The sequence below is a fragment of the Trachypithecus francoisi genome, unplaced genomic scaffold (assembly GCF_009764315.1).
Source record: "Trachypithecus francoisi isolate TF-2019V2 unplaced genomic scaffold, Tfra_2.0 Lachesis_group6, whole genome shotgun sequence".
Classification (NCBI taxonomy): Eukaryota; Metazoa; Chordata; class Mammalia; order Primates; family Cercopithecidae; genus Trachypithecus; species Trachypithecus francoisi.
This window is the reverse complement of record NW_022681471.1, coordinates 43830890-43855579: the sequence shown is the minus strand read 5'-3', so window position 1 is coordinate 43855579 and position 24690 is coordinate 43830890. Positions and strand designations below refer to the sequence as shown.

Genomic DNA, 24690 nt, shown 5'->3' with positions numbered 1-24690 from the left:
GAGCCAATATCATACTGAATGGGCAAAAACTGCAAGAATTCCCTTTGAAAACTGGCACAAGACAGGGATGCCCTCTCTCACCACTCCTATTCCACATAGTGTTGGAAGTTCTGGCCAGGGCAATTAGGCAAGAGAAAGAAATAAAGGCTATTCAGTTAGGAAAAGAGGAAGTCAAATTGTCCCTGTTTGCAGATGACCTGATTGTTTATTTAGAAAACCCCATCGTCTCGGCCCAAAATCTCCTTAATCTGATAAGCAACTCCAGCAGAGTCTCAGGATCATAGTTTTCTGATTGTTTATATTTTGTTGTTGAAACAGGAAATTCATCAATTGCGGGGGAGAGGGAGGAAGAGGTAAGGAAAGTTTGAGGCTTGTCACATAGATTTTAGGATTTTTTGGAAAAAAAATCTTCTACTTATGAAGACTTCTACATCTGAGATTAGAAAAATAGATTTATATATTTCTTACAGAATTTTCATGGTTTCATTCTATACATTTGCATTTTAATGCATCTGAATTTTTCTGTATGTTGTGTGAGGTGAGAAACTAACTTTATTTTTTTTCCCTAATAAATATCCAGTTGACTGAGCCTCATTTGTTACAAACTCAATTCTTTACTCACTGGTATAAAATTCTATTTAAATTCTTTTTTCCAAATTGTTCATGAATTTTTTTTCTGGAATGAGTGAATTTTAACATTTTACTAATGGAACCAAAATTACCATAATAAATTGTCTCTAGATTTTTAATGGATGGTAGCAGAAAAATATGGTTTAATTGGTAAATGTCCAAAGTATATTCAACTCTACAAGCAAGAGGTTAGTTTTTAGTTTTTCTGTGTGACCTACAAGTATATTTCAGTAAGCAAATTTTACACTAAATTTGGAAACTTAACAAAGATGCTACTGTAGAAATATTGTAAAGTAGTCTGTTGTTTCAGATGGTATTATTATACCTTAAAATAGTGACATGTTGAAAAAATAAGATTTTTTAGCTCAGTTCTATTAGGTACAGGTGATCTTTGCTTTGCACAGTTCTGATATGCACAAATTTCAGTTATCATTACTTAACACCGATCCACAACAGCATTGTTTAAATTTTAGTTGCTATGATATATTAGCTCTTCCATTTATAAATCACCATCTAAATAACAGATGTGCATTACAATCAGTGGTCAGTAATTTCACTTCTTTCAAATTCTGTCACTAATTAGTAACCATGCATCTGTTCAGTTTATGCACTGACAGTAAAGCATTTAGTTGTGTCACCTTCTTGTCTCCCAGTGGTAAACCAATGTGACATTTTACAAAAATGCATAATCAAAAGAGAAAATTAGCCAACAAAGAAGAAACTGCAGCAAAAAAAAAAAGGAAAGTGATAACACTGGAAGTAAGGTTTGAATCTAAAGTAAATGGGGTTATAGAAGAAATAGCCAACCATAGAAATGTAGACACTGCCACCATTTGAGAGACTCTAGATATGCAGCTAAGGAACTTAGTGAAGGCAAACTTATCAACATAAATTAGGAAAGGAGCACTAATGGAAAGGATGAAGATGTCACAGAGGAAGTGTTGCCATCACAAATTTCACATTAAAGGAACTCTTGGAGATATTTTACAAGTTTGAAAGTATAAAGGTTAACGTGCCGGAAGCTAATCTCAGTTTAGAAACAGTGAGACAATTTCTGTGCCAAGGCATAGAAAAGATGTGTGCTCTGTATTGTAAGTTATATGAGAAGAAGGGAGACACTGTTCAAATTATAGTATTTCTTTTCATCTAAAATGAAAGGGCTGGAGTAGGTAGTGTCTAAAATTTCTGGAATTCTCAATATAATGATTCTATGGAACTATACGAATCTGTAATGTTCTTTTAATATAGTGTAATGATTCTAACCTTCATCATTCCTTTTTAAAATCTAATCATACTACAGATTCATCCCTTTCATAATCCCAGATGGCTTTTATGCTGAAATTGACAAGTGTATCCTAAAATTCATATGGAAGTGCAAGGAACCCAGAATAGTTAAAGAAATCTTGAAAAGAACAGATTTGGAGGACTCACTCTTCTGGATTTCAAAACTTACTACAACTATGATACCAGCACTGGATAGACATAGAGATTGATGGAATAGATAGAGTCCAGAATACCCATATATTTTTGGTCAACTGATTTTCAACATAGGTACCAAAACCGTTTAAAGGGGGTTAAAAATAGTCTTTTCAACAAATGATGCTGGAACATGGATGTAGCTGGAGGCCAGTATCCTAAGCAAATTAATGCAGAAGCAGAAAACCAAATAGCACATATTCTCACTTAAAGTTTGGAGGTAAGCATTGGGTATACATGGACACAAAGAAGGGAACAATAAATTCTAGGTATTCCAAAAAGGGGTAGGGAGTGGGGGAAGTGTCGACAAACCTGTTGAGTACTATGTTCACTACTTGGGCAATGGGAACATTAGAAGCCCAAACATCAACATCACATAATATACCCATGTAACACACCTGCATACGTAACCCCTGGATCTAAAATAAGAAACAAAACAAAAATCAAATGATTCTGGGAAAAAAGGATACCTATCTGCAAAAGAATGAATCTGGACCCCTATCTCATACTGTATACAAATATTAACTCCAACTGGATTACTGACCTAAATATAAGAGCTAAACCATAAACATATTAGGATAAAAAAATGACTAAATTCTTGTGACCTTGCATTAGGTAATGGTTTCTTAGCTATGACACTAAAAGCACAAACAACTAAAGGAAAAATAAATTGGGCTATATTAAAATTCATTAGGTAATGGTTTCTTAGCTATGACACTAAAAGCACAAACAACTAAAGAAAAAATAAATCGGGCTATATTAAAATTTAATATGTTTTCTGCTGCAAATGATACCAAAAGTGAAAAGACAGCACACGAGATGAAAGAAAATATTTGCAAAGCATATATAAGATAAAGGATTTGTATAAAGAATATATAAAGAATTCTTATAATTCAACAGAAAGCAATAACTCAGTTTTTAAAAGTGCACAAAGTGAACTGAACCTAACAAACATATACAAAATATTCTATCCAAGAAAAATGCAGAATATACATTTTTGCAACTGCACATGGAACATTCTCCAGAATGGACAATATATTAGGACACAAAATAAGTCTTCATACACTTAAAAAGATTAAAACCACACAGCGTGTATTTTTTAATCATGATAGAGTGAAATTAGAAATCCATGGCAGAAAGTAAACTGGAAAATCTACAAATGTGTGTAAATTAAACAAGACGCCCTGAACCAGTGAGACAAAGAAGAAATCACGAGGGTAATTAGAAAATATAATGTCTTGTCTTTTTTTTTTTTGACGGAATCTTTTTCTGTTATCCAGGTTGGAGTGCAGTGGCGTGATTGTGGCTCACTGCAACCTCTGCCTTCCAGGCTCAAGCGATTCTCATGCCTCACCCTCCTGAGTAGCTGGGATTACAGATACACACCACCATGCTTAGCTAATTTTTTGTAGAGATGGGGTTTTGCCATGTTGGCCAGGTGGTCTTGAACTCCTGACCTGAAGCAATCCACCCTCCTTGGCCTCCCAAAGTGCTGGGATTACAGGCATGAGCTACCAAGTCTGGCAGAAAATATAATGAGACAAATGAAGATGAAACCACAACATACCAAAACTTACAGGATGCACTGAAAGCAATGCTAAATGGGAAATTAATAGCTGTAAATACTTACATTAGAGAATAAACATCTCAAATCAAAAACCTAACTTTACATCTTAAAGAACTAGAAAAAGAAAAACTAAATCCAAAACTAGCAGAAAGAAAGAAATAATAAAGATTAAAGCAGACATAAAAAAAAATACAGAACTAAAAAATCACAGATGAAGTCAACAAAACTAAAAGTTGTTTCTTCAAAAAGATAATAAAATAGAAAAAGTTTTAGCTAACTTTGCTAAGAGAAAAAGAAAGAAGACTCAAATAACTAAAATCAGAAATAAAAGAGGAGACATTACTACCAATCTTACAGAACTAAAAATATATGAGACTGCTATGAACAGGCGTTTGCTAACAAATTAGATAACCTGGATGAAGTGTGCAAATTCCTAAAAAGGCACAATCTACCAAGACTGAATCATAGAAGTAGATTATATGAATAGACCTAAATTGAGTAAGAAGATTGACTCAGTAATCAAAAACCTTCCAATAAAGAAAAGCTCAGGACCAGATGGCTACACCAGTGAATTCTACCAATCATTTTTTTTTTTTTTTTTTTTTTTGAGACAGGATCTCACTATTTTGCCCATACTGGATGGAGTGCAGTGGTGCAGTTATGGCTCATTGCAGCCTTTTCCTTGTGGGCTCAAGTGATCTTCAGCCTCCCAAATATTTTCCAAACAATTAAAGAAGGATTAACAGCATTTGTTTTCAAGGTCTTCCAAAAATTGAAGTCGAAGGAACACTTCCAAACTCATTATATTATGCCTGGATTACCCTGATACCAAATCCAGACAAAGACACTACAATAAAAGAAAGCTACAGACTAAAATCCCTTATGAATATTGATGCAAAAAATCCTTAACAAAATACTAGCATACTGAATCAACAGCATATTAAAAGGATTATATGCCATGGTCAAGAGAGATTTATTCCTGGGATGCAAGGACAGTTCAACATACAAAAATCATTAGTGTAATACATTATCACACTAACAGAATGAAGTGTTTCTGTGCAGAAATACAACTTCATTTCTCTTAGTAAAATACCTAGGATTGGAATTGCTGAGTCATATGATAACTCTTTATTTAACTTTTTGAGGCACTGTCAAATATTTTTTCACAGCAGCTGAATAATGTTTTATTTCAAAACATTTTACAAAGTTACAGTAATCAAAGCAGTGTGGTACTGACATAAAGACAGCAAATAGACCAATGTAATAGGGAGACCAGAGATAAAATCTCTGGTTTGTAGTTGAATGGTCTTTGACAAGGGTGCTCAATGGGGAAAGGTGTTCAACAAATGGGTGCTGGGTAAAATGAATGTCCATATAGAGAAGAATGAAGTTGAACCCTTTCCTTACATCACATATAAAATTAATTCAAAAAGCATCGAAGACCTAAATGTAAGACCTAAAACTATAAAACTCTTAGAAGAAAACATGGGGCAACATGCCTCATGACATTAGATTTTTTTCAATGATTTCTTGGATATGACACTGAAATCACAAGCAACAAAAGAAAAAACAGATAAATTGGACAACATCAAAATTATAAACTTTTGTGCATCCAAGAACACTACTAATAGAGTGAAAAGGCAACTCATGGGATGGAAGAAAATGTTTGTAAATTGTATATCTGGTGAAAAGATTAATTTCCAGAATTTTAAAAAGAACTCTTACAAGTCTATAACAAAAGTCATCAAACAACCCAATTCAGAAATAAGCAAATGACTTGAATAGGCCTTTCTCCAAAGATTATATACAAATGGCAAATTAGTACATTAGAAGATGGTTAACATCACTAATCATTAGGGAAATACAAATCAATTTCACAGTGAGATAACACTTCATACCCATTAAGAAGGCTATTATATAAAAAACAGTAAATAACAAGTGTCAGTGAGGATCTGGAGAAGTTGGAACTCTTGTGTATTGCTAGTAGGAATGTAAAATTGTGCAGCCACTATGGAAAACAGTATGGCAGTTCTTCAAAAATTTAAACACAGAATTATTGTATGATCTAGCAATTTCACTTCTGGAGATATATCTAACATAATTGAAAACAAAAATGGGGCCTAAACAGATGGTTTTGTAGCCATGCTTACAGCAACATCATTCACAAGTCAAAAGGTGGAAGCATCCCAAATGTCCATTAATAGAGGAATGTGTAATAAAATGTGGTATGCACATAGAATAGATATTATTTGACCTTAAAATGGAATAATATTCTGATACATACTACAACATGGATTAACTTTGAAGCCGTTATGCTAAGTGAAATAAGCCAGTTATAAAAAGACAAATATTACGTGACCCGAGTTATATGAGCTACCTAGAACAGTCAATTTCATACAGACAGAAAGTAGAATGGTAATTGCTTAGGTTTGGGGAAGGGGAAAATAAAGAGATATTGGCCAAAGGGTACAAACATTTGGTTAGTTATAAGATGAATAAACTCTAGGGATCAAAGGTACAGCATGGGCACTATAGTTTAAAATATCGTGTTGTATACTTGAAATTTGTTGAGAGTAGATCTTAATTGCTTTCACCACACACTGAAAAAAAAAAACTGTAACTAGGTGAAGTGCTAGATGTGGTAACTAATTTCATTGTGGATATGAGTATAAGGTTTCAGTTTGGGATGATAAAAAAATTCTGGAGATGTATGGTGGTGATGGTTGCAAAACAGTGTGAATGTTTATGCCACAGAACTATACCCTTAAAAAAATTTAAAAGGTAAGATTTATGTTTTGTATATTTTGATACAATAAAAAGCCACACAAAATGAAAATATTAATTAGCTTGATTTAATCATTTCACAATGTATATATGTACCATAGCATCACATTATACTCTATAAATGTATATAGTTTTTATCAGTTACAAATAAAATATTTTTAAGTGAAAAAATGAACAAATGAATAGCTATTTCTTCAAGAAAGATGTACAAATGGCCAATATGTACATGAAAAGGTGTTTAACCTCATTAGTCATTATGAAAATGCAAAAGAAAACCACATTGAGATACCACTTCACACTTGAGTAGACATAATAAAGAGAGAAAATAACAAATGTTGGCAAGGATGTGAAGAAATTGGAACCCTTTTGCATTGCCAATGGTAATGTAAAATGATGCAGCTTCTGTGAAAAAATATTTGACAGTGCCTCAGAAAGTTAAATAAAGAGTTATCATATGACACAGCAATTCCACTCCTAGGTATTTTCCCAAGAGAAATGAAGCTGTATTTCTGCACAGAAACTTGTACATGAATGTTCACAGCAGCCAAAAAGTGAAGAAAATCCAAAACACAAGAATGGCTAAACAAAGTGTGCTATCCCAGAGAAAATTGAGGAGAGTGAGGATCATCATGGTGGACAGGAGACAGGACTAGATCGCAGCTCCAACTTGGACAGACAGAGCAGCATACAGAGGCATGCATTGTGAATTTAGTTCCAGATCAACTGCAACAACAAAACAGTAATCACAAGAGGATGTGCAGCCCCTCTGAAGGAAGTGGACTTCTCTTGCAGGACCCGGGAGACACTCCAAATACTGTGAGTGCCCCAAATACAGAAGTGGAAAGTGAAGATCCTTCTCTCCCAAATACACACCCCCACTGGAGAAACTGGAGGTCTGTTCGTGGGAGAAGTTTCTGACCTTACCTGGAGCTGAGTCCACTTAGAGAGCCGAGTGAAATACAGGGGTAGAGGAAGCAGCAGGAAAGGCCCTGGAAGCTTGCTGGGTCACCAAGCAGGCCATTCCTGCCTGGCACCACAGGGATCCATCGGGAGGGCAGCCAGAGGAGTGGAGGAAAGCACCATAGGGAGAAGGAAGCCTCCAGCTGAACTTTGTAACAATTTGAACCAGGCGAGAAGCCTCCTGGCCAGAACTCAGGGGAGGGCATGAATCCAGTGTGCAGACTCCACAGATGGGGGAAGAACCAAGCCCTTTTCTTTTGCAACTTGGAGGCAGGTAGCCTGGGGCAAGTTCTCAAGCGCTGCTCACCCACCACCTGGAAACAGACTTGGGACTGTTAATAGGGGCATGGTGGGAGTAAGATCTGTCCTTTGATTTGTGTGGGAGCTGGGTGAGGCCTGTGATTGCTGGTTTTCCCCCACTTCTCTGACAACCTGCATGACTCAGCAGAGGCAGCCATAATCCTCCTAGGTACACAACCCCATTGACCTGGGAACCTCACCCCTATCCCCCACAACAACACCTGCCCAAGGAAGGTCTAAGCTTAGAGGTCCCTAGCCCTGCCTCCAACTGTTGGGCCTTCTGTATCCACCCTAGTAGCTGAAAACAAAGGGCATAAAATCTTGAGAGTTCTAGGACCCCACCTACCTCTGGTTCCTCTCCATACTACCACAGCTGATGCTCTCTGGAAAGTGCCACCTCCTGGCAGGAAGCCAACCAGCCCCAAAATAGAGCATTAAACCACCAAAGATAAGAACCCTCACAGAGTACATTTCACCCCCTGCCACCTCCACTGGAACAGGTGCTCATACCCATGGCTGAGAGACCATAGATGGTTCACATCACAGGACTTTGTGCAGACAATTCTCAGTACCAGCCGAGAGCTGGATAGACTTTCTGGGTGGTTAAACCGAGAAGACAGACAACAATCACTGCAGTGCCACTCACATGAAGCCACATCCATAGGAAAAGGGGGAGAGCACTACATCAAGGGAACATCCCATAGGACAAAAAGATCTGAACAGCCTTCAGCCCTAGACCTACCCTATGACAGAGCCTACCCAAATGAGAAGGAACCAGAAAACCAACTCCGGTAATGTGAAAAAACAAGGCTCTTTAACACCCTGTGCCTCCCCCACCAAAAAAAGTCACACTAGTTCACCAATAATGGACCCAAACAAGAAGAAAGCCCTGATTTACCTGAAAAAGAATTCAGGAGGTTACTTATTAAGCTAATCAGGGAGGCACCAGAGAAAGGTGAAGCCCAGTGTAAAGAAATCCAAAAAATGATACAACAGGTGAAGGGAGAAATATTAAAGAAAATAGATAGTATAAATAAAAACAATCAAAACTTCAGGAAACAATGAACACACTTATAGAAATGCAAAATGCTCTGGAAAGTCTCAGCAATAGAACTGAACAAGTAGAAGAAATAAATTCAGAGCTCAAAGACAAGGTCTTCAAATTAACCCAAATCCAACAAAGACAAAGAAAAAGAATAAGAAAATATAAACAAAGCCTCCAAGAAGTCTGGGATTATGTTAAGCAACCAAACCTAAGAATAATTGGTGTTTATGAGGAAGAAGATAAATCTAAAAGTTTGGAAAACATATTTGGGGAATAATTAAGGAAAACTTCCCCAGCCTTGCTAGAGACCTAAACATTCAAATACAAGAAGCACAAATAACACCTGGGAAATTCATCACAAAACAATCATTGCCCAGGGACATTGTCATCAGGTAATCTAAAGATAAGATGAAAGAAAGAATCTTAAGAGCTGTGACACAAAGCACTAGGTAACCTATAAAGTAAAACCTATCAGATCAACAGCAGAATTCTCAGCAGAAACCCTACAAGCTCAAAGGGATTGGGGCCCTACCTTCAGCCTCCTCAAACAAAACAATTATCAGCCAAGAATTTTGTATCCAGTGAAACTAGGCATCATATATTAAGGAAAGATACAGTCATTTTCACACAAACAAATGTTGAGAGAATTCACCACTACCAAGCCACCACAACAAGAACTGAAGAAAGGAGCTCTAAAACTTGAAACAAATCCTGGAAACACATCAAAACAGAACCTCTTTAAAGCATAAATCACACAGGACCTACAAAACAAAACTACAGGTTAAAAGGCAAAAATAAAAACCCCGAAAATACCAAGGTACACAGGCAACAAATAGCATGATGAATGCAGTGGTACCTCACATCTGAATACTAACATTGAGTGTAAATGGCCTAAATGCTCTACTTAAAAGATACAGAACTGCAGAATGGATAAGAACTCACCAACCAATGATCTACTGCCTTCAGGACACTCACCTAACACATAAGGACTCACATAAACTTAAAGTAAAGGGGTGGAAAAAAAGCCTTTCATGCAAATAGACACCAAAAGCGAGCAAGAGTAGCTATTGTTGTATCAGACAAAATAAACTTTATAGCAACAACAGTTAAAAGAGGCAAAGAGGGACATTATATAATTCTAAAGGACCTTGTCCAACAGGAAAATATCATAATCCTAAATATACATGCACCTAACACTGGAGCTCCCAAATTTGTAAAACAATTACTAATAGACCTAAGAAATGAGATAGACAGCAACACAATAATATTGAGGGACTTCAATCCTCCACTGACAACACTAGACAGGTCATCAAAACAGAAAGTCAACAAAGAAACACTAGATTTAAACTATACCTTGGAACAAATGGACTTAACAGATACATACAGAACATTCCATCGAACAACCACAGAATACACATTCTATTCAAAAAGTCCATGAACTTTCTCCAAGATAGACCATATGATAGGCCATAAAACAAGCCTCAATAAATTGAAGAAAATTGAAATCATGTCAAGCACTCTCAGACCACAGTGGAATAAAACTGGAAATCAAATCCAAAAGGAACCTGCAAATACATGGACTTTAAATAACTTCCTCTTGGACCGGGCATGGTGGCTTACGCCTGTAATCCCAGCACTTTGAGAAGCCAACTTGGGTGGATCACCTGAGGTCAGGAGTTCGAGACCAGCCTGGCCAACATGGTGAAACCTTGTGTCTACTAAAAATACAAAAAATAGCTGGGCATGGTGGCAGGTGCCTGTAATCCCAGCTACTCAGGAGGCCAAGGCAGGAGAATCGCTTGAACCTGGGAGGTGGAGGTTGCAGTAAGCTGAGATTGTGTCACTGCACTCCAGCCTGAGTGACAGAACAAGACTCCATCTTCAAGGAAAAAAAAAGAAAAAGAAAAGAAACCTGCTCCTAAATGAGCATTGGGTCAAAAACGAAATCAAGATGGAAATTTAAAAATTATTTGAACTGAAAGATAATAATGATATAACCGATCAAAACCTTTGGGATACGGCAAAGGTGGTGCAAAGAGGAAAGTTCTTAGCCCTAAATGCTTACATCAAAAAGACTGAAAGAGCAGAAACTGACATTCTAAGGTCACACTTCAAGGAACTAGAGAAACAAGAACAAATCAAACCCAAACCCAGCAGAAGAAAGGAAATCACCAAGATCAGAACAGAACTAAATGAAATTGACACACACAAAAAAAAATTACAAAAGATAAATGAAACAAATAGCTGGTTCTTTGAAAAGATAAATAAAATTGATAGACCATTAGCAAGATTAACCAAGAAAAGAAGAGAGAAAATCCAAAGAACCTCATGAAGAAATGACACAGGAGATATTACAACTGACACCACTGAAATATTATTCAAGGCTACTATGAACACCTTTATGCACATAAACTACAAAACCTAGGAGAGATGACTGAATTCCTGGAAAAATAAAACCCTCCCATCTTAAATCAGGAAGAATGAGACACCCTGAGCAGACCAATAACAAGTCGCAAGATTGAAATGGTAATTAAAAAATTAACAACAAAAAAAGTCTAGGACTAGATGAATTCACAACAGAATTCTACCAGACATTCAAAGAAGAATTGGTACCAGTACTTTTGACACTATTCCACAAGATAGAGAAAGAAGGAGCCCTCCCTCATTCATTTTAGGAGGCCAGCATCAGCCTAATACCGAAACCAAAAAAGAAAACTGCAGAGCGATATCCTTGATTAACATCGATGCTAAAATCCTTGACAAAATACAAGTTAACTGAATCCAACAACATATCAAAAAGGTAATCCACCGTGATCAAGTGGGTTTCATACCAAGGATGCAGGGATGGTTCAACATACGTAAGTCAACAGATGTGATATACCACATAAACAGAATTAAAACAAAAGTCACATGATCATCTCTATAGCTGCAGAACAAACATTCAACAAAATTCAGCATCACTTTACGATTAAAACTCTCAGCAAAATTGGCATACAAGGGACATACCTCAATGTAATAAAAGCTGTCTATGACAAACCCACAGCCAACATAATAGAGAATGGGGAAAAGTTGAAAGCATTCCATCTGAGAACTGGAACAAGACAAGGATTCCCACTCTCACCACTCCTCTTCAACATAGTAGTGGAAGTCCTAGCCAGAACAATCAGACAAGAGAAAGAAAAAAAGGACATCCAAATCGGTAAAGAGGAAGTCAAACTGTCACTGTTTGCTGACAATATGATCGTTTACCTTGAAAACCCTAATACTCCTCCAGAAAGCTGCTAGAACTGATAAAAGAATTCAACAAAGTTTCCGGATACAAGATTAATATACACAAATCAGTACCTCTTCTTTACACCAACAGTGACCAAGCAGAGAATCAAATCAAGAACTCAACCCCTTTTACAATAGCTGCAAAAAATAAAATAAAATAAAATACTTAGGAATAGACCTAACCAAGGAGGCGAAAGACCTCTCTACAAGGAAAACTACAAAACACCGCTGAAAGAAATCATAGATGACACAAACAAATGGAAACACATCCAATGCTCATGGATGGGTAGAATCAGTATTGTGAAAATGACCATACTGCCAAAAGCAGTATACAAATTGGACGCAATCCCCATCAAAATACCACCATCGTTCTTCACAGAATTAGACAAAAACAATTGTAAACTTCATTTGGAACCAAAAAAGTGCTCGCATAGCCAAAACAAGACTAAGCAAAAAGAACAAATCTGGAGGCATCACACTACCTGAGTTCAAACTATACTGTTAAGGCTGTAGTCACCAAAACAGCATGGTACTGGTATAAAAACAGGCACATAGACCAGTGGAACAGAATAGACAACCCAGAAATGAACCAAAATACTTACAACCAACTGATCTTAGATAAAGCAAACAAAACATAAAGTGGAGAAATGACACCCTTTCCAACAAATGGTGCTGGGTTAATTGACTAGCCACATGTAGGAGAATGAAACTGGATTCTCATCTCTCACCTTATACAAAAATCAACTCAAGACGGATTAATGACTTAAATCTAAGACCTGAAACTATAAAAAATCTAGAAGATATCATTGGAAAAATCCTTCCAGACATTGGCTTAGGCAAGGATTTTATGACCAAGAGCCCAAAAACAAATGCAATAAAAACAAGATAAATAATTGGGACTTAATTTAACGAGCTTTTGCACAGCAAAAGGAGCAGTCAGCAGAGTAAACAGACAACTCACAGACTGGGAGAAAATCTTCACAATCTACACATCTGACAAAGGACTAATATCCAGAATCTACAACTAACTCAAACAAATCAATAAGAAAAAAAAAACAAACAAAGAAACAATCCCATCAAAAAGTGGGCTGGGGGGCGGAGTAAGATGGCCGAATAGGAACAGCTCCAGTCTCCAACTCCCGGCGCGAGCGACACAGAAGACCGGTGATTTCTGCATTTTCAACTGAGGTACTGGGGTCATCTCACTGGGGAGTGCCGGACAATCGGTGCTGGTCAACTGCTGCAGCCCGAACAGCGAGAGCTGAAGCAGGGCGAGGCATCGCCTCACCTGGGAAGCGCAAGGGGGAAGGGGATCCCTTTTCCTAGCCAGGTGAACTGAGACACACAACACCTGGAAAATCGGGTAATTCCCACCCAAATACTGTGCTTTAAGCAAACGGGCACACCAGAAGATTATACCCACACCTGGCCGGGAGGGTCCCACAGCCACGGAGCCTCCCTCATTGCTAGCACAGCAATCTGCAATCTAACGCAAGGCAGCAGCAGCGAGACTGGGGGAGGGGCGCCCGCCATTGCTGAGGCTTAAGTAGGTAAACAAAGCTGCTGGGAAGCTCAAACTGGGTGGAGCTCACAGCAGCTCAAGGAAACCTGCCTGTCTCTGTAGACTCCACCTCTGGGGACAGGGCGCAGCTAAAAAAACAACAGGGAAAGCAGCAGAGGCCTGTGCAGACTGGAACGACTCTGTCTGACAGCTTTGAAGAGAGCAGTGGATCTCCCAACACGGAGGTTGAGATCTGAGAACGGACAGACTGCCTGCTCAAGTGGGTCCCTGACCCCTGAGTAGCCTAACTGGGAGACATCCCCCACTAGGGGCAGTCTGACACCCCACACCTCACAGGGTGGAGTACACCCCTGAAAGGAAGCTCCCAAAGTAAGAATCACACAGGTACACTCGCTGTTCAGCAATATTCTATCTTCTGCAACCTCTGCTGCTGATACCCAGGCAAACAGGGTCTGGAGTGGACCTCAAGCAATCTCCAACAGACCTACAGCTGAGGGTTCTGACTGTTAGAAGGAAAACTATCAAACAGGAAGAACACCTATACCAAAACCCAATCAGTACGTCACCATCATCAAAGACCAGAGACAGATAAAACCACAAAGAAGAGGGGAAAAAGCAGGGCAGAAAAGCTGGAAATTCAAAAAATAAGAGCGCATCTCCCTGCAAAGGAGCGCAGCTCATCGCCAGCAACGGATCAAAGCTGGTCAGAGAATGACTTGACAAGATGAGAGAAGAAGGCTTCAGTCCATCAAACTTCTCAGAGCTAAAGGAGGAATTACGTACCCAGCGTAAAGAAGCTAAAAATCTTGAAAAAAGAGTGGAAGAATTGATAGCTAGAATAATTAATGCAGAGAAGGTCATAAATGAAATGACAGAGATGAAAACCATGACACGAGAAATACGTGACAAATCCACAAGCTTCGGTAACCGACTCGATCAACTGGAAGAAAGAGTATCAGCGATTGAGGATCAAAAGAATGAAATGAAGAGAAAACAAACAAAAAAAGAAAAAAAGAAAAAGAAATGAACAAAGCCTGCAAGAAGTAGGGGATTATGTAAAAAGACCAAATCTACGTCTGACTGTGGGTGCCTGAAAGTGAGGGGGAAATGGAACCAAGTTGGAAAACACTCTTCAGGATATCATCCAGGAGACTTCCCCAAACTAGTAGGGCAGGCCAACATTCAAATTCAGGAAATACAGAGAACGCCACAAAGATACTCCTCCAGAAGAGCAACTCCAAGACACATAATTGCCAGATTCACCAAAGTTGAAATGAAGGAAAAAATCTTAAGGGCAGCCAGAGAGAAAGGTCGGGTTACCCCAAAGGGAAGCCCATCAGACTAACAGCAGACCACTCGGCAGAAACTCTCCAAGCCAGAAGAGAGTAGGGGCCAGTATTCAACATTCTTAAAGAAAAGAGTTTTAAACCCAGAATTTCATATCCAGCCAAACTAAGTTTCATAAGTGAAGGAGAAATAAAATCCTTTACAGATAAGCAAATGCTTAGAGATTTTGTCACCACCAGGCCTGCCTTACAAGAGACCCTGAAGGAAGCCCTAAACATGGAAAGGAACAACGGTACCAGCCATTGCAAAAACATGCCAAAATGTAAAGACCATCGAGGCTAGGAAGAAACTGAATCAACTAACGAGCAAAAAAACCAGTTAATATCATAATGGCAGGATCAAGTTCACACATAACAATATTAACCTTAAATGTAAATGGACTAAATGCTCCAATTAAAAGACACAGACTGGCAAACTGGATAAAGAGTCAAGACCCATCAGCTGCTGTATTCAGGAGACCCATCTCACATGCAGAGACATATATAGGCTCAAAATAAAGGGATGGAGGAAGATCTACCAAGCAAATGGAGAACAAAAAAAAGCAGGGGTTGCAATCCTAGTCTCTGAAAACAGACTTTAAACCATCAAAGATCAAAAGAGACAAAGAAGGCCATTACATAATGGTAAAGGGATCAATTCAACAGGAAGAGCTAACTATCCTAAAAATATATGCACCCAATACAGGAGCACCCAATTGATAAAGCAAGTCCTTAGAGACTTACAAAGAGACTTAGACTCCCATACAATAATAATGGGAGATTTCAACACTCCACTGTCAACATTAGACAGATCAACGAGACAGAAAGTTAACAGGGATATCCAGGAATTGAACTCATCTCTGCACCAAGTGGACCTAATAGACATCTATAGAACTCTCCACCCCAAATCAACAGCATATACATTCTTCTCAGCACCACATCGCACTTATTCCAAAATGACCACATAATTGGAAGTAAAGCACTCCTCAGCAAATGTCAAAGAACAGAAATTATAACAAACTGTCTCTCAGACCACAGTGCAATCAAACTAGAACTCAGGACTAAGAAACTCAATCAAAACCGCTCAACTACATGGAAACTGAACAACCTGCTCCTGAATGACTACTGGGTACATAACGAAATGAAAGCAGAAATAAAGATGTTCTTTGAAACCAGTGAGAAACAAGATACAACATACCAGAATCTCTCGGACACATTAAAGCAGTGTGTAGAGGGAAATTATAGCACTAAATGCCCACAAGAAAGCAGGAAAGATCTAAAATGACACTCTAACATCACAATTAAAAGAACTGGAGAAGCAAGATCAAACACATTCAAAAACTAGCAGAAGGCAAGAAATAACTAAGATCAGAGCAGAACTGAAGGAGATAGAGACACAAAAAACCCTCCAAAAAATCAATGAATCCAGGAGTTGGTTTTTTGAAAAAATCAACAAAATTGATAGACCGCTAGCAAGACTAATAAAGAAGAAAAGAGACAAGAATCAAATAGACGCAATAAAAAATGATAAAGGGGATATCACCACAGACCCCACAGAAATACAAACTACCATCAGAGAATACTATAAACACCTCTACGCAAATCAACTACAAAATCTAGAAGAAGTGGATAATTTCCTGGACACTTACACTTCCAAGACTAAACCAGGAAGAAGTTGAATCCCTGAATAGATCAATAGCAGGCTCTGAAATTGAGGCAATAATTAATAGCTACCAACCAAAAAAAGTCCAGGACCAGATGGATTCACAGCTGAATTCTACCAGATGTACAAAGAGGAGCTGGTACCATTCCTTCTGAAACTATTCCAATCGATAGAAAAAGAGGGAATCCTCCCTAACTCTTTATGAGGCCAACATCATCCTGATACCAAAGCCTGGCAGAGACACAACAAAAAGAGAATTTAGACCAATATCCCTGATGAACATCGATGCAAAAATCCTCAATAAAATACTGGCAAACCGGATTCAGCAGCACATCAAAAAGCTTATCCACCATGATCAAGTGGGCTTCATCCCTGGGATGCAAGGCTGGTTCAACATTCGCAAATCAATAAACGTAATCCAGCATATAAACAGAACCAAAGACAAGAACCACATGATTATCTCAATAGATGCGAAAAGGCTTTTGACAAAATTCAACAGCCCTTCATGCTAAAAACGCTCAATAAATTCGGTATTGATGGAACATACCTCAAAATAATAAGAGCTATTTATGACAAACCCACAGCTATATCATACTGAATGGGCAAAAACTGGACAAATTCCTTTGAAAACTGGCACAAGACAGGGATGCCCTCTCTCACCACTCCTATTCAACATAGTATTGGAAGTTCTGGCTAGGGCAAAGGCAGAGAAAGAAATCAAGGGTATCCAGTTAGGAAAAGAAGAGTCAAATTGTCCCTGTTTGCAGATGACATGATTGTATATTTAGAAAACCCCATTGTCTCAGCCAAAATCTCCTCAAGCTGATAAGCAACTTCAGCAAAGTCTCAGGATACAAAATTAATGTGCAAAAATCACAAGCATTCTTATACACCAGTAACAGACAGAGAGCCAAATCATGAATGAACTTCCATTCACAATTGCTTCAAAAGAATAAAATACCTAGGAATCCAACTTACAAGGGATGTAAAGGACCTCTTCAAGGAGAACTACAAACCACTGCTCAGTGAAATCAAAGAGGACACAAACAAATGGAAGAACATACCATGCTCATGGATAGGAAGAATCAATATCGTGAAAATGGCCATACTGCCCAAGGTTATTTATAGATTCAATGCCATCCCCATCAAGCTACCAATGAGTTTCTTCACAGAACTGGAAAAAACGGCTTTAAAGTTCATATGGAACCAAAAAAGAGCCCGCATTGCCAAGACAATTCTAAGGCAAAAGAACAAAGCTGGAGGCATCACGCTACCTGACTTCAAACTATACTACAAGGCCACAGTAACGAAAACAGCATGGTACTGGTACCAAAACAGAGATATAGACCAATGGAACAGAACAGAGTCCTCAGAAATAATACCACACATCTACAGCCATCTGATCTTTGACAAACTGAGAGAAACAAGAAATGGGGAAAGGACTCCCTATTTAATAAATGGTGCTGGGAAAATTGGCTAGCCATAAGTAGAAAGCTGAAACTGGATCCTTTCCTTACTCCTTATACGAAAATTAATTCAAGATGGATTAGAGACTTAAATGTTAGACCTAATACCATAAAAACCCTAGAAGAAAGCCTAGGTAGTACCATTCAGGACATAGGCATGGGCAAGGACTTCATGTCTAAAACACCAAAAGCAATGGCAGCAAAAGCCAAAATTGACAAATAGGATCTGATTAAACTAAAGAGCTTCTGCACAGCAAAAGAAACTACCATCAGAGTGAACAGGCAACCTACAGAATGGGAGAAAAATTTTGCAACCTACTCATCTGACAAAGGGCTAATATCCAGAATCTACAAAGAACTCAAACAAATTTACAAGAAAAAAAAAACAACTCCATCAAAAGTGGGCAACGGTATGAACAGACATTTCTCAAAGAAGACATTCATACAGCAACAGACACATGAAAAAATGCTCATCATCACTGGCCATCAGAGACATGCAAATCAAAACCACAATGAGATACCATCTCACACCAGTTAGAATGGCAATCATTCAAAAGTCAGGAAACAAGGTGCTGGAGAGGATGTGGAGAAATAGGAACACTTTTACACTGTTGGTGGGATTGTAAACTAGTTCAACCATTATGGAAAGCAGTATGGCGATTCCTCAAGGATCTAGAACTAGATGTACCATATGACCCAGCCATCCCACTACTGGGTATAACCCAAAGGATTATAAATCATGCTGCTATAAAGACATGCACACATATGTTTATTGCGGCACTATTCACAATAGCAAAGACTTGGAATCAACCAAATGTCCATCTGTGACAGACTGGATTAAGAAAATGTGCACATATACACCATGGAATATTATGCAGCCATAAAAAAGGATGAGTTTGCGTCCTTTGTAGGGACATGGATGCAGCTGGAAACCATCATTCTTAGCAAACTATCACAAGAACAGAAAACCAAACACCGCATGTTCTCACTCATAGGTGGGAACTGAACAATGAGATCACTTGGACTCGGGAAGGGGAACATCAACATCGGGGCCTATCATGGGGAGGGGGAGGGGGGAGGGATTGCATTGGGAGTTATACCTGATATAAATGATGAATTGAGGGATGCTGAAGAGTTGATGGGTGCAGCACACCAACATGGCACAAGTGTACATATGTAACAAACCTACACATTATGCACATGTACCCTAGAACTTAAAGTATATTAAAAAAACAAAAAAAAAAGTGGGCTAAGGACATGAATAGACAATTCTCAAAAGAAGATATACAAATGGCCAACAAACATATGAAAAAATGCTCAGCATCACTAATGATCAGGGAACTGCAAATCAAAACCACAATACAACACCACTTTACTCCTGCAAGAATGGCCATAATCAAAAAATCAAAAAACAGTAGATCTTGATGTGGATGTGGTGATCAGGGAACGCTTCTACACTGCTGGTGGAAATGTAAACTAGTACAACTACTCTGGAAAATAGTGTGGAGATTCCTTAAAGAACTGAAAGTAGAACTACCATTTGATCCAGCAATCCCACTATTGGGTATCTACTCAGAGGAAAAGAAGTCATTATACAAAAAAATATATATATTTGCACACGCATGTTTATAGTAACACAATTCGCAATTGCAAAATCATGGAACCAACCCAAATGCCCATCAATCAAAGAACTGATAAACTGTGGTATATATATGCAATGGAATACTACTTAGCCATCAAAAGGAATAAATTAACAGCATTTGCAGCAACCTGGACTAGATTGGAGACTATCATTCTAATGAAGTAATTCAGGAATGGAAAACCAAACATCGTATGCTCTCCCTGATGTGTGGGAGCTAAGCTATGAGGATGCAAAGGAGTAAGAATGATACAGTGGACTTTGGGGACTTGTGGGGAAGGGTGAGAGGAGGGGCAAGGGATAAAAGACTACAAATATGGTGCAGTGTATACTGCTTGGGTGATGGGTGCACCAAAATCTCACAAATCACCACTAAAGAACTTACTCATGTAACCAAATATCACCTGTACCCCAATAACTTATGGAAAAATTTTTAAAAAACAAGCGAACAAAAACCACTGTGCTATCCCATACAATGGAATATCATTTGACAATTTTAAAAAATGGCATACTGATACATGGTGTAAAATGGATGAACCTTGAAAGCATTATGCTAAGTGAAATAAGCAAGGCACAAAATAACCGTGTATCATATGATTTCATTTATATGAAATGTCCAGAACAGGCAAATCTGTATAAAGAGAAGGCAGATTAGGTTTTGCTAGGGCTTGGAGGGAGTGAGAATGAGGAATGACTGCTAATGTGTACAGTTTCCTCTAGGGGGAAATGGAAAATTTTCTAAAATTAGATTGTGATGATGGTTGGACAATCCTATGAAGATACTGAAAACATTGAATTGTACACTTTAAGTGGATGAATTGTATGGTATATAAATTATATCTCAATAAAGTTATTTTAAAACAATGCACATTTTTGAAAATCTACAAAGTTTCTACTAATAACATGTAATGTTTTTAGTTGTCTTTAAATTACTGTCTTTATTTTAGGATGTTTTTTAGTTCTAGAATCTTGAGATTTGATGAACAAATGGGTGTTATTTTCCTCACAATTAACTTTGGACACATTTTAAGTAATTGTATGTGCTGTGATTACTAGAACTACATATGCTGTGCTAGTATGGAATAGCATGATCTATGAATCATTTTTTCTTTAATATTTTGAGCCACTTGTCGGCTCATTGGCTGATGTTTGGAGCAATTTGCTATTATGCCTACCTTGGGTGGTAAAGGATAGTATAGAGCTCATTATCTTTTAAGTTTCGTTCATATTCTTTTTCTCTAAGTTCATCATTACCTTAGACATACTGCTATTGAATTTCATGTGGCGGCTTTGGCCTGCTCAGGCATCCTTGAGCCATTATTTATCAGTTTGTTACTGTTAGCTTAACATTTCACTACTTGGAAGAACTAAATAACATGCAAATTTGAAGGTCTTACTGTATAATTCCTTTTCTAGATAATTAAAATGTTAATAGTTGCTCAATGGATCTAAAGCTTCAGTTATGCACAATGGGTAAGTTTTACAGATCTGTTATACAATGTGGTGCCTACAGTTAACAGTACAGAATTGTTCACCTTAAAATATGTTAAGAGGATAGATTTCATGTTAAGTGCTCTTACCACAACCCCCCCCCCCCCCGCACACACACACAAGAACATGAAGAAATTTTTGGAGGTGATGGATATGTGTAGTACTTTGATTGTGCTGATGGTATCATGGGTATATGCATATATCCAGACTCATAAGTGTGTATGCATTATGTACAATTTTATATATAGATTAATAAAGTTTTAAAGTATCTCTGCATGTACTTTTAAATTTCCCTCTGTTAATATTCTGGATCTAAAATAGAACCTATTTATGGTTTTATTCATGGTCCTTAATCTCCAATTACAGATAATGTTGTAAAACATTAACAATTATATGGGGACCATGACTTCCAAGTGATGGACTACTGTTGTAATATTCTTCTTGCCATAAAGCAAGATATGATATTTACTCTTTCTCCTCAAATATTTTCCATTTGTTGTCTTTTTTTCCCCCAGTGGCAATGCTTCTTTAGTTTTACAATGGAATGTAAGAACAAAAGTGTTTAACTTTCTTTTTTTTTTTTTTTTTTTTTTTTTGAGACGGAGTCTCGCTCTGTCACCCAGGCTGGAGTGCAGTGGCGCGATCTCGGCTCACTGCAAGGTCCGCCTCCCGGGTTTACGCCATTCTCCTGCCTCAGCCTCCCGAGTAGCTGGGACTACAGGCGCCCGCCATCTCGCCCGCTAATTTTTTGTATTTTTTTAGTAGAGACGGGGTTTCACCGTGTTAGCCAGGATGGTCTCGATCTCCTGACCTCGTGATCCACCCGTCTCGGCCTCCCAAAGTGCTGGGATTACAGGCTTGAGCCACCGCGCCCGGCAAGTGTTTAACTTTCTTACCAATAGATGTCTTCTATTCTGTAAAGTTTATTCTGAATTTTAGGTTATAGTATGGAATGGAGGAGAAGATGCTATTACTAAGACATAGTAGAGATTGGCTATGATCCAAATACCATTAAATTACAATTTGAATCTTAACAACAAAGAAGATATCAAATTGACTCCTTTTTCTATGTGATACAACACAGTGACCTTGAAAGCAGTTTCGGGCTTGTCTTTCAGTGTTACTGTAGTCATTAGATAGTTTCACAATGGTAAATGTGACTTATTAGGTATGAGATATTTCATTTTCAGAATTATATCAAAGCTTGACATTAGAACAGATGTAGATATTTGCAGCTGTGTGTCCGTGTCATTCAAATCGCTTCTATCTAGAAGTGCAAGTAGATTTGAATTTTCCTTTTCCAGAGTGATTTGCAAGATTTGTGTCCAGTTTGTAGATTTTCTGAGCACTGTCTTCTTTATCTCTTCTTGCTTACCTTTTTTGAAACTCATTGTTTTCCCTGCATGTGTGTGAATAATAAAAGGCTAGATAAAACTTAAGCTAGCAAATGTCAGTGTTTTTTTCAGAAGCCCTAATAAAATATTTACTTTATTTTTAAAAGGTACTTGGTTTGAAGGAGTTGGGCCATAAGAGTGATTACAGAAACAGTATTTGGGGGCAAGTGCTGGCTGAACTTAGGGATTGGGCTTAGAGTAGTCCCCCCTTACCATGGGGGATACATTCCAAGACTCCCCATTGGATGCCTGAACTTGTGGATAATACGTAACCTTTTATGTACTGTGTGTTTTTTTTCTGTCTGGTAACAGACAGCTACTAAGTGACTCATAAACAGGTAGTGTTTATAGCGTGGATGTGCTGGGCAAAGCAGTAGTTTAGGTTTCAAGAGGGATGGAATGGGACAACATGAGATTTTATCATGCTACTCAAAATGGCGTGCAATTCAAACTTATAAGTTATTTATTTCTGGAATTTTCAATATTTTCACAACACAGGTAACCGAAACCATGGATTGCAAAACCATGGATAAGGAAGAATTTATGTACTTTTAGAATTTAATGTACTTTAGTATCATAAATAATCCAGAGTTTGCCTTTTGCCTTTCAGATTTACCACTAGCAGAATATTGGAATTTTTTTCTTGTTTTTTATTTTGGTACATACATTTAATTTGTTCATGAATAACAAAAAGAATCATGATAGTTTATTCAAAGGTTTCCCATGTAAACATCTAAGATGGGACCAATTCAATCCAAAATTTAATTGTATACCTATTATGTGCCTCAAAATGAACTAGATATTTGATTTACAAGGTTCAGAAAAAATATATATATTCCCAGCCCAAGATTCTTAATTTTTTAAAATAATAGGATGTAAGGAAAAAAAGACTTTAGTTTAAAAAGCTATTACCATAATGCAGAAACATGAGTCACAAATAGATCTGACTCACCTGCAAGTGTATGTACTAAGTGAGGAAGGAAGCGTTCAGTAGGTGATGTTGAACACTAGCACTTTATTGTAAAGATCATGATCTTCATGAGCAAAGCAGTAAGCCCTGCAATAGAGATTTAGTGTTAAGGTATATGTTGCCATTGTTATTGGGAAAAACTTGTTTTAATTGTGAAAGTGGGTATGAATTCTTCTAAGGCTCTATTGGAAAAAAAACATAATGCAAATATTCATTGAGCAAAAACGGTTATACATATGTGAATTATCTCTTACCCAAAATAAACTTTCAATGTAATTAAGGAGTTAAGACTTGCATATATGAAGCCATTGTAAACATGACAGAGTTAGAACCTACCCTAACCTTTTGGGGTAAACTCTCTTTGTCCAGGAATGCTTCATGGAAGAAATGGGATTTTTCTTTTCTTGTTAAGAGGCAGGGTCTCACTCTGTCATCCAGGCTGGCCTGCAGTGGCATGATGACGGCTCAATATAGCCTTGACCTCCTAGGCTCAAGCCATCCTCCTACCTCAGCCTCCTGAGTAGCTGGGACTACAGGCATGCACCACTGCAGCCAGCTGATCTTTTAATTTTTTATAGAGACAGAGTCTCCCTTTGTTACCCAGGCTGGTCTTAAACTCCTGGGCTCAATCCTCCAGCCTTAGCTCCCCAAAGTGCTAGAGCCACAACACTCAGCCAGAAGTGGGATTTTAGATGTCCACTGAAGAATTGACAGACTTCCTTATGTTACAGTGAAAATCACCTTTTTCAGTAGAACCTACTATAGCTTTTGGTTGGCATGGGTACTGGAAGCAATGAATTGCATTATGGCACAGTAGGAATGGTAAACACAGGTTCTGAAGTCAGACTGTTTGACTCCAAATTCGGATTTCACCACTTACTAGCTCCATCACTGTAACATGGGGATAATAACAGTATCGTTCTAATAGGGTTGTTAAGGATTAATGAGAATTAATGAGAATAATACATCTACATACTGTGTGAATAGTATGAACTATGTAGTCTGATTGACTACATAGCTGATTGTAGTCTGGTTCGAATCCCAGTTAAAAACCTTAGGCACTTGGCTTCTCAAGATTCAGTTTCCTCATTTATAAATGGAGATAATGAAGACTAACTCACAGGATTGTTGTGATGATTAAATGAAGCAATTTATATCAAGTACTTACTGGAGTGCCTGACATAG

General features: G+C 37.9%; 1 protein-coding gene across 1 annotated transcript in view; it reads left to right on the top strand.

Annotated features, from left to right (window-relative positions):
- The window catches only part of COL4A5 (collagen type IV alpha 5 chain), a 273437-nt gene that overhangs the window by 197740 nt on the left and 51007 nt on the right, over nt 1-24690 (top strand).